This window comes from Geospiza fortis, unplaced genomic scaffold, assembly GCF_000277835.1.
Source record: "Geospiza fortis unplaced genomic scaffold, GeoFor_1.0 scaffold180, whole genome shotgun sequence".
NCBI classification, from domain to species: Eukaryota; Metazoa; Chordata; class Aves; order Passeriformes; family Thraupidae; genus Geospiza; species Geospiza fortis.
In genome coordinates, this window is record NW_005054452.1 from 709,515 (window position 1) to 720,805 (window position 11,291).

The window sequence follows — 11,291 nt, forward strand, 5'->3', positions numbered from 1 at the left end:
ACCAAAGCTATTAGAGGATAACATCTGGCCACCTGCTAGAACAGGCAACTACAAAGGGCCACCTAGTTGTTGGGGAGTTGTCAGTCTCATCCACAAAATAACAATAATCCTGAATTTTAAGCTGTCATAGAATTGTGGAATGGTTTGGGTTGGAAGGGACCATAAAGACGTGCTAAATTCAACCCCCTACCATGGACAGAGGCAACTTCCACTATCCCAGGGTGCTCCAAGCCCCATCCAGCCTGGCCTTGGACGCCTCCAGAGATCCAGGGGCAGCCACAGCTTCTCTGGGCACCCTGTGCCAGGGCTTCCCCACCCTCACAGCCAAAACTTTCTTCCCAATATCCCATCTAACCCTGCCCTGTGTCCCTTTAAGTTATCCCAGAGCCAAATCTTTGAACATGAGCCAAAAGTCAGTGCTAGCCCAAATATCACTGTGTCTCTAGAAGATGCTGCCTTAAATCTCCTCAAGATCCAAAGCCTGATTGCTCTTTGCTCAAGCTGACACTGTTGCTTGAAATTCCCCTTCAATCTGTAAAAAGGCCATGATACAGGGCAAGGTTGTAGCAAAGGCATTTTGGGGAGCCTCAGAAGAGCATCCCCTCAAAGCAATTGCCAGCTGTTTTTTTCACTTCTACCATGTTCAAAGTCCAAGACAAAAGTTCCTTTGAGAACTTGAATCAGGGTCTAACATTTCCAAAATGCACAGCAAAGCAAGAAATGTCACTCAAGTTGTCACTGAAATGTTTCTAATTACATCCCTGACTAATTACATTACTGTGTCCCTTTTAAGTAGTGGTTTTAAAAGTACAATCCTTGGCTCAAAATTGATTCCTCATTTTTAGGCAATTCTTCCTATCAACTTGAACCAACAGTGTTTAATCTGGTGATAAGTTTTCACATAGAATTGCTGGTTGTAGTCCCAAACCTGCAAATTGCTGCAGGATCAGAGTGGGAAGGGATAATAAAAATATTTTAACAAATTGACTGGATCATTCAGCTAGGAATAATTAGTGCAGTTATTTTATATGATATCTTAAGGATATACTGAAACTCGCTGTCCTTTGTGTGATACCAGAAAAGGACACTGCAGATCCCAATTGAAAATAGACCAGCAATTTGAGATCATTGCCCCCCACCAGCATTTCTGCCGCTGAATGGGACATTTCCATACAGCTGGAAGCCCTAAGTCTCCAAAAATTGTCATATAATTCATTTGAGAAGCACTGGAGACACAACTAATGCTGTGCCATTATCTTTTCTTTCTTTAATAATTTGGCTCTGATGGCATGAAGAAGCCAAACATCCCTGGAAGTGTCCAAGGCCAGGTTGGACAGGGCTTGGAGCAACCTGGGCTCATGGAAGGGGTCCCTGCCCATGGCAGGGAGTGGAACAAGATGATTTTTAAGTTCCCTTCCAACCCAAACCATTCTTTGATTCCATCATAGGTTAAAATTCAGGATCATTGTTATTTTGTGGATACAAGACTGAAAACTCCCAAAATTAGGTGGCTCTTTGTAGTTGCCTGTTCTGGTGGCACAACCACAACCAGTTCTGTTTGGTTTTCTCTCCCACCCTCATCTCCCAACAGCAGCCACGTGCAGCCAACTCAGTATTCCTCAAGTAATTGCACACTGATGGTCCAGAGGGTTTGGAAGCTATTGAAGACACACCAAACGTACCAAAAAGTGATTTTTCCTGTCCAAACCCTCTCCAACATTTTTCAGACCCTCAAAGTGACACTTTAACTAATTTTTCTGATGTTTAACGTCTTGCTAAAGGTCTAAACTAATGGGTACAGATAAATCCTTGAAGGAATACATCTTCTCTTGCCAACATTCTTGGCAAAATTTATGTCCTTGTTAATAGTTTTGTACTTAGACATTAAACAACCCTTAAGTGCTCCCACTTGGCTGTATAAATAAGGTTTTTATTCATGTGAATATTTCTGTTCAGCATATTTGTTGAGAGATACCTGACCCAAGTTTAAATCTGGAAAGGACAGGAAAAGTAGAAAATTTCCATCCTGTCCTGGCATTTGGTTTGGACTATGAATAAAAAATCCACACTAAGGTCCAAACATTTTTGTGGCAGGTGTTGCACAAACAATAAATGAAGGCATCATTGCCCAGAAAATTTTATAGATTAAAACAAAACCACATGAAATTGGACATAAAGTCTGAATTTGCACATAAATGAACACAGTAAAGTATTAAAACATTTTGTGGTCCATTTATGCCTCTGAGTATGGGAAATTTTTCTATCAAATCTTTTTGATGAAAATAAAAAGCTGAATCATATCAAGCAAAATATATGCATAATGTTAAAAAAAAGGAGAATGCTGAAAAGGATCATTTCAAACTAAAAGTAGCATTTAAAAAGTCAATTTCTTTATAGTAAAAGATAGAGTTTAAGAAAGAATTCTAATTACTTTGTTTAAGGTCAAACAAATACTCTTTCAAGTCAAAATCATTTAATCTTTCTTTTCATTTTTTGCCAGGCTGACTAGAAATGAAAGTAAAATGAATTATCACAAGAAAATATTTCAGTCCGTGGACAATAACAAAAATGAAATGAGGTAATTAGGCATTTCTAGTATTTTTGTTGCTGTTAATGCAGGGTAGAGGTTGGGAGTAAACAAGTAGCAAATGGAAAACGTGAGTAGATTACATGAGAAAAAAGAGCTGCAAACCAGGATTTAAAGAAAGATAAGATAATAGATGTTTGGATTTCAATATGATACTTTTACATTTGATGAGCAGTCCAAGGGACAGTGTGGAGATCCAGGATAAATTGACAGCTGGACAGAAAAGTTTGAGAATGCTGGAAAAGGTTGGAATCGTAATGGGTTAATGGATCAAAAATCTGGAGCTGAGAACTGCTGGAGTGTGAGCACAAAGCCAAGGAGCCACTCCTTGCTGGAGAGGTGCACTGGAGGCTCCAGCTGAGCCATCCTGGTTTGGGCAACTTCCCCCAAATTTAGGGTTGGGCTCTTCTCAAACCAGTGAGTGACAGGATGAGAGAAACAGCCTCAGATTGTGCCAGGAGATTTAGTTTGGAAATTGGGGAAAATTTCTTCACCCAAAGGGTTTGTCCAGCCCTCGCAGAGCTGCCCAGGGCAGTTTGGAGTCCCCATCCCTGGGGGGATTTAAAAGCCATATGGATGTGGCACTTGGGGACATGAGGAAAAAAGAGCTGTAAACCAGGATTTAAAGAAAGATAAGGTAATAGATGCTTGGATTTTAATATGATACTTCTGTATTTGATGAGCAGTCCAAGGGACAGTGTGGAGATCCAGGATAAATTGACAGCTGGACAGAAAAATTTAGGAATGCTGGGAAATTTTGGAGTCCTAATGAGTTAAAGGATCAAAAATCTGGAGCTGAGAACTGCTGGGGTGTGAGCACAAAGCCAAGAAGCCACTCCTTGCTGGAGAGGTGCACTGGAGGCTCCAGCTGAGCCATCCTGTTTGGGCAACTTCCCCTAAATTTAGGGTTGGGCTCTTCTCAACACCAGAGTGTGACAGAACAGCCTCAGATTGTGCCAGGAGGTTTAGTTTGGATATTGGAGAAAATTTCTTCTCCCAAAGGGTTGTCCGGCCCTGGCCCAGCTGCCCAAGGCAGTTTGGAGTCCCCATCCCTGGGGGGATTTAGAAGCCTTGGGGACATGGTCAGTGGTGGCCTTGGCAGCGCTGTGTTAAGGGTTGGACTCACTGACCTTAGAGGGTTTTTCCAACTTTAATGATTCTATATGAGAAGTACCAATACAAAATGTCATGGATATAAACCTGCCTCATTTGTTTTCCTCATTTTCTCATCCCTTATTCCTGTCAAAAGCCCCAGAGGCATTAAGCCACCCTGGGTGGTACATAATGCACAAAGTCTCAGGTCACTTTTCGAAGTAGTTCTTATTTTCCAGAGAGGAGAAAAAGTTTAAAACCCTTATTTCCAGAACTGGTTCTGTGCTACCTGAAATCTACAGTGTGACCTGTCTGTTATTTCCCATTACCACACCTATGTGGAAAAAATCCTCATTAAAGAGGCTGTTTTACTTCCTGTATTTCAGATATTCAGAGTTTGACCTTGTTTTGCTGCTGTGTGGACAAAGATTATAGTGTTCAAAAGCCACACTCATCCCCGGATAATTTGCTTGTCTTTATTGCGGTAAATTTGTATATTGATCTTTATTACAGTATCATCTAACAGGATGTTTAGCATCCACACTCTGTCATGCAGGGCTCTGCACAGCTATGAGGGAAGAATGCAGAGTAGGTATTATACCACACAGGAAACAATATTTTTCTATTTTACACATGTAATTTAGGTTTATATGCAATAAAGCATATGTGCCTGAAGAAGGAATTTTCCTGATATCCAATTTACTGTGAAACACTTAGAAAATATTTCTCCTGGTGGGTGGGGTGGTTTTTTTTCCAATTGTCCTTTCATGATTTCTTTTTCCTCTCTTACATTAATTGTGTTGGCAAATTTGTCAGAATTTCACTGAGATGAATTTTTCTGCCTATTACAAACCTCTGCTTCTTTTTTTTCTTTAACTCTCACACTTGTTAGCATTTGGAAGGATATCATAATAGCAGAGCCAGCCATGCTGTTTTCATTGGCCATTTCAATGAAGAAAAATAGGCTGCGTGTGACATAATAAATAGACGTAGAAGAAAAATTAAGTCCTATTTCTCAGAAGAACATCTAAAAGTGAGCCTATATATATAGGCTTAAGTCATCTAAATGACTTGATGCATATTTTTATTTTAGTATCTGCAGGAAGATGGATCCCAGCCCATTAAAACTAAAATTTCCAGAAAGACAGGCACTCTGATGTATCATCTGTCAAGGTAAAGGGACTAAGAACCTCTAGCTGACTGATATGATGGATTTTCACTTTCCTACTTACTTCAAGAAGGAAGAAAGTGTGGAGCTGAACAGCTGGTAACATTTGCTAAAAGATTATGGTGCTGAGATTCTGATTTAAATTTGACTTTTTGGTCGTAAACACATGAACAACACATGAAATGTTCTTATTCCTTAACATATTTTCACTTGAAAAGAGTGATTCAACTGCTTCTTCTGTAAAACCTATATAGGATTAAAGAGCAAAGAGGTCTCCAGCTGAAAAAAAAGACATGTATTTCCTGGAAAAGGAAGTCATGCAAGAGGCTCAAAGCTTTCTTTAGGGTAGCTGCTACCACCTTCTGTAAGACTGTTGAAACACATGTAAATGAGAAGTTTAAAAGTATATATATATAGAAATATTTGGCAATATAATGAGATTCTTCCCTACATTGTCCCCTTTAGGCTTAGAGCTACAAAAGACTTTCTTGGTGTACATTTGCAGGAGAACCACATGAAAATATCTCTGGCTACTCCACCATATGATGTAAATTTGGAAATATTTTAGCAATGGTGTGAAACAAGCCCACAAGCTGTCACAAATACTGTCAGCACTTCTTGTACCTGTAAATAAAGAGAATATCCCATGGCATTTGCAGCCTTTGCCCAATCAGGATGTAAACTCTGTGAGTTATTTTGGCAAATTTCAGAGGAAAATATTGCCTCACTAAAGCCAGACCAGGACCCCCAAACCTGTTCAGTTAAAAGCAAGTAAATCAATCAATCAAGTCATAGTATTTTCCAAGCTTTGTCATCAGATGTTGTCTATCAAAAAGCCATCCAGAAGTGAAAAGCTGAAGCAGCATGTGAAACTCTGATAAAAATAAATTATAGAATCCTTTTGTGGAAAAGACATCTAAGATCATAGAGGAAGACTATTTTAGTGGTTTTCTGAGAGGAGTCTGTCAACAAAATGTGAACAAAATCCATCAGAACTCTGTAAAACCTAAATAAAATCTGGATTATAAATGGGGTAAGTGGTCAGACTGCACCCCTACATCATTTATCAACAAGAGCTTTCACTGATAAAAAATAATATCAATAAAAAACTGACTTCACAGAATGTTGTGAACCCGTTGGTGAGGTGGCCTGATTTCAGCTACAGAAACTTCAACAAAACCAGGGAAATCATACAAATAGGAGCAGAAAATATGTCAGATATTTCAGATATGAAACCACGCCTCGCAAAGTAGTGAGTCCAAAAGAGTGCTTGGGTTTATAGAGGTCTGGAAAGCCTTTTTTACAGCCAAAGACTGAACAATATTGATTTGTTTAGCTTATCTGAGGAAAGATTATGATTAAGTCACCTTCTAATCTATAAGCAGGGACATGGAGAAAAGACTTCTGATAATGGAAAGCTCTTTAATCTGGCTGACAGAAGCATGGCAAAAGCCAATGGACAAAGTCACTCAAATAATTTTGGAAATGAAACACACATTTTGAAACCACGGGGGTTCTGTGTAACAAATTACTAAACCAATTTATTGATTCCCCATCATTTTGGGTCATTGGGGATTTTTTTTGGAAGAGTCCTAATGTTGTCAAAAGTTACAGCCTTGATGCAGGAAGTGCTCAGTGAAAGTGCATGAACTGCACCAGGTTCAAATTAAGGGAACACATTGGTGTCTTCTGAGTTTATAACCTGTAAATCTTTAATATTAGGCCGAAGTTATGCGTGTCTGTAGCTTCTGAGATAAGTTGTATCGTCCTTTGAGGAAAAAATAAAGTTGATAGTTGATATTTCCATTGTTTTCATTTAATGACATCTCCCAGTCTAGCTGGCTGATTTGTGCCTGTTGGAAAGGAGAGTTGGTGTTATTTAACACTTCCAAAACATATGGCTCTGTGCTACATTTTGTACGCTACAGCTCACAGATTCCAAGAATTAATATCTTGTGTCCATCACTCTCCCACACACATCACTTGGTATTTTTGGGTTTTTTTGGTTGTCCCTGATATTTTTTAAGAAATCCAGAAAACTTCCTAGAGAGCAGCAGCACCTAAATGCTGTTATAATCTTAATTTCTGTGGTGTGTTGGGTTGTCTCTGCATCTATTGCTGCAGCTGAAGTTTTGGATGTGGTTTTAGAAGTTTCAAGTGGGACCAATCTCTGTGGGAATATTACAGGATATTGCTAAATATATATATTGGCAGATTAGTTTATTGAGCAAGAGGGAAGAATTTGACAGTGTTTTCTAATTCCTGTAAATTATAGTTGGTTTGTTTAGTGAAAAAAAAAATAAGCTGATTTAACACAGCAAAGCAAATATAGATACCAAGCTATAAAAGGGGAGTGCGGAGGGTGTTATAAGTTGTGCTTATCAAGCTCTGGAAGATTTGAGCAGAGGGTTTTTTTTAGCAGAAATGTTCAGGGAGGGCATATCAGTCCTAGTAAATAGAATTTGTGAGAAGTGATTTTTGACAAATAATGCAGGAACTGGCAGTAATTTTAACAAACAGTTCTGCTGGCTGGGAGTGACTCACTCCAGCACAGTAAAGACTTTGTTGTTAAAAGTACTTACACTCACATTAGGAGCCTGAAATCATCCCAGACATAATGGCCCACTTTGAAAGAGCAGGAAACATTAAACAGATTGTCCAATCCAGAGAAAATAATCATAGGAAAATTTATTGAAAGGCAGCTCACCAAAGAGCATATCCTGCAGTTCAATCCAGCGGGTTTTGCTCTCCTCATACCAAGACTCCAGCCTGTGATTTCAACTCAACAGCACGAGTCTGTAAAATAGGTCTTTCCAAGACTGTAAAACTAGGAGAGATTTTGGGGCAAGGACTGCATAAAGATAGAAGCAACAATAAAACCCTTGTTCTGTAAAGAGAAGGGAAACCAGTGCAGCAGCAGCAGCATGATTCATCCTCCTTAACTTCAGCCATCCAAAAGGTAGGTGTGGAATCAAAGTTAGTCACTCCTTTTTTGTCACTTGTGGAGGAAGATGTATCCTGCCTGCTTCAGAGAACTACTTTGGGAACTGCTATTTAGGAAGACTTCCCTCTCTCCACTGCCATGGAGGATACCCAGGGGAACAGCCAGCAGAAAGCAACATCTTCCAACCTAAATCTAGAGAGGATTGCTCTATCTCTAGGTTGCCAAGAGAAGCTGTGGCTGTCCCATTCCTGGAAGAGTCCAAGGCCAGGTTGGACGGGGCTTGGAGCAACCTGGGATAGTGGAAGGTGTTGGGGGTTGGAATGAGATGATCTTAAAGGTCTCTTCCAACCCAAACAATCCTGTGATTCTCAGCAGTCCCACTCTGCTGGAACCAAGGCTCTGTAGTTCACTCTCTCTGAGGCATATGCACAAAGGAGTGATGGTTTCAGTGCATACACAAGGTGCAGTAAAAAAAAAAACAAATAGAAGAGAAATCAGGAGATAGCCAGAAGCAAAGTAAATTAACCACAAGACCTCAAGAATCACACCTAGCATCTTCAGGCTATAGCAAAAAAACCCCAAATGCCCCACATTCCTAATCTCAGTGAATTGAGGCAAGGTAAAAAATGTGTTCAAATGAGATGATTAACCAATATACTGTCCCAGTTGCTGAGGGTTCAGGGGGGAAAAAAAGTAAAAATTAGCAATGAAGGTATAAAAAAGGAATGAAAGAGAAGTTCAGATTAGCATTGCATTAGATAGGAAAGGAACAGGAAAATTATGGCAGCACTGAGACATCCCTGGGGGTGGTTAAAAACCACATATGTGGCACTTGGAGATGTGGTTTAGTGGTGGCCTGGGCAGTGCTGGGGAAATTGTTGGACTTGATGATCTTAGAGGGCTTTTCCAACCTAAATGATTCTGTGATTTCCTTTTTTAACAGCTCCCTGCTTCAGAATGATTTACTGCAGGGTTTGTATTGATTTACAATTATTAGACAGTTATTGTAATTTATGTTGATAAAGCAATAAGGGAGTACTGAAAATATTTATTAAATATGAGAAACTTTGTGGCATTTAGACATTAATCAAAGTTGATCATCTACAATATATGTGCTAATAAACCATTAGTGAATATTTAACCTGCAAACACAATGAAAAAAGCTAATAGATTACCTCCTTCAGGAACAGAGGGACTTTGTGGAAATTTTGAATTATTTAAATTGTGACACAGCAGAGGACTGAGGAGTGGGAAGCAATTTTACTGAGAGATTTTCTTTTTTAGTTGCTGAGTTTCTGATAAAAAGAGTGATGGAACTAATTTTGTTTCTTGTTGATTTAAACATTAGCAATCCCAGGGTTTGCAAAAACATTAAAGATAGTTTTAAGGGTGAGTCAGATATTCTATTGTATAATGGAATCATTTGCCTTCTTTGAAAATCAGATAATAAAATAATATGAAATAAAATAGTATGCATAATAAAAAAAGAAAAGCCCCAAGTAACTCAGGCTTCTCAGCACTTTGTTGCAAAAGTCAGAGAGAGAAGTATTAGGGGTCAGTTTAGCATTTGCCTAGGAGACCTGATTAATTGGAGATTAAATGATTGTTTGTTCAGCAAATGGTGCAGAAGACTGGGCATGCTTCCCTGACCAGCTGAGCCAGGCTTTGCTAGGCACATCTCCAGGCTAGGGGACACTTCTCCTGCTCACCCTGTCCTTGGAAAGGTGGAGGGATGCTGGAAGGGACGCTGCCTGGAAAGGAGTTAATCCATTAACGCCTCCTGGTTGATTAATTTTCTGCTTCGACTCATTTAAATTCTCATTCTGCTGATTGTTTCCTTTCAGGGAAGGCATTTGTGGAAAGGTTATCAGCTTCTTGGAAGGACATAGCAAAGCCTCCAAGCACAAACCTAGCCCGCTTTTCCAAATAAACAGCTGCAGACAAATCCTGGTTTCACTGATGGGAATGGAATTTTTCAGAGAGTCGCAGAATGGTTGAGGTTGGAAGGAACCTCTAAGACCATTCAGTCCAACCACTCCACTCAAGCAGGTTTTGAATAGCTCCAAAGAAAAAGACTCCACAACCTCTCCAGGCAGTCTGCTCCAGTGCTGTCACTCTCACAGGAAAAATTATTTTCCTCATATTTAGGTGGAACCCCCCGTGCTTCAGTTTGTGCTCACTGCCCATGGTCCTGTTGCTGAGCACCACAGAAAAGAGTCTGGCCCCTTCCTCTTGACACCCACCATTACAATATTTGTATGCATGGATAAACCCCCTCTCAGTTGTCTCTTGTGGCTGAACAGCCCCAGCTCCCTCAGCCTTCCACTGTAAGGGAGATGCTCCAGTCCCCTCCTCATTGTTGGAGCCTCCACTGGAGCTCCAGGTCCCTCCTGTCCTGAGGAGCCCAGAATTGCACACAGCACTTCAGATGTGGAATCTGGAATGTGGCTGAGCAGAGGAACAGGATCATCTCCCTTAACCTCCTGGAAATTCTCTAATAAATCTCAGGATCCTGTTGGGTTTATTAGCACTGCTTGTCATGGACACTTCTTGTCCATCACAGCCCCAGGTCCTTCTCCCCAGATCTGCTCCATCAGGTCACCCCCAGCCTGAGCTCGTGCCTGGGGTTGGTTCCCCTCAGGTGCAGGAGCCTGCATTTGCATTTGAATTTCAGAACTTTGCTAAAATTCAGGACAATTTTTTTTTGTCCTAACAAAAGAATCAAGCACCAATTACTTTTTGGGTGACATTCCACTGGTAATAAAAATGAAAAAGTACCAGATGTTTGTTGGACATTATCCTAGTTCTTTGCATGTCACAGATTCTAGAATGGTTTGGCTTGGAAGGGACCTTGAAGATCATCCACTTCCAATCCCCCTGCCGCGAGCAGGGACCCCTTCCACTATCCCAGGATGCTCCAAGCCCTGTCTGACCTGGCCTTGGACACTTCCAGGGATCCAGGGGCAGCCACAGCTTCTCTGGGCATCCTGTGCCAGGGCTCACCACCCTCACAAGGAAGGATTTCTGGTGCTCAGGGTTATTCTTCCCAAGGTGCAGGACCCTGCATTTGCCTTTCTTGAGATTCACTGGGTTTCTCTTTACCTGACTCTCCAACCTGTCCAAGGTCCTGCTGACTTGCCCCACAACCTCCAGATGGATCAGCCACTCCTTCCAGCTCTGTATCATCAGCAAACGTGTTCAGGGGACACTGTCCCTTCATCCAGCTCATTGCTGAATAATAAGAACAGTACTGAACCCAGCACTGGCCCCTGGGGCACACAACAGGCCTCCAGCTGGACTCTGCCACTGCTCACAGCCCTTGGGCTCTATGAAGATGGTCAGCAAAGACCAAAAGTTGGCCTTCAGCAATATGTTTCAGCTCTGAGCAATGTGTGTATTAGAAGCAATCAAAATTGGCTGTTATTCAATTAGGACTGGGGAAAGGAGGAAGTGGGCCATAACTCACCATGTTCAGTATGGGTGGGACATGCAATGACAAT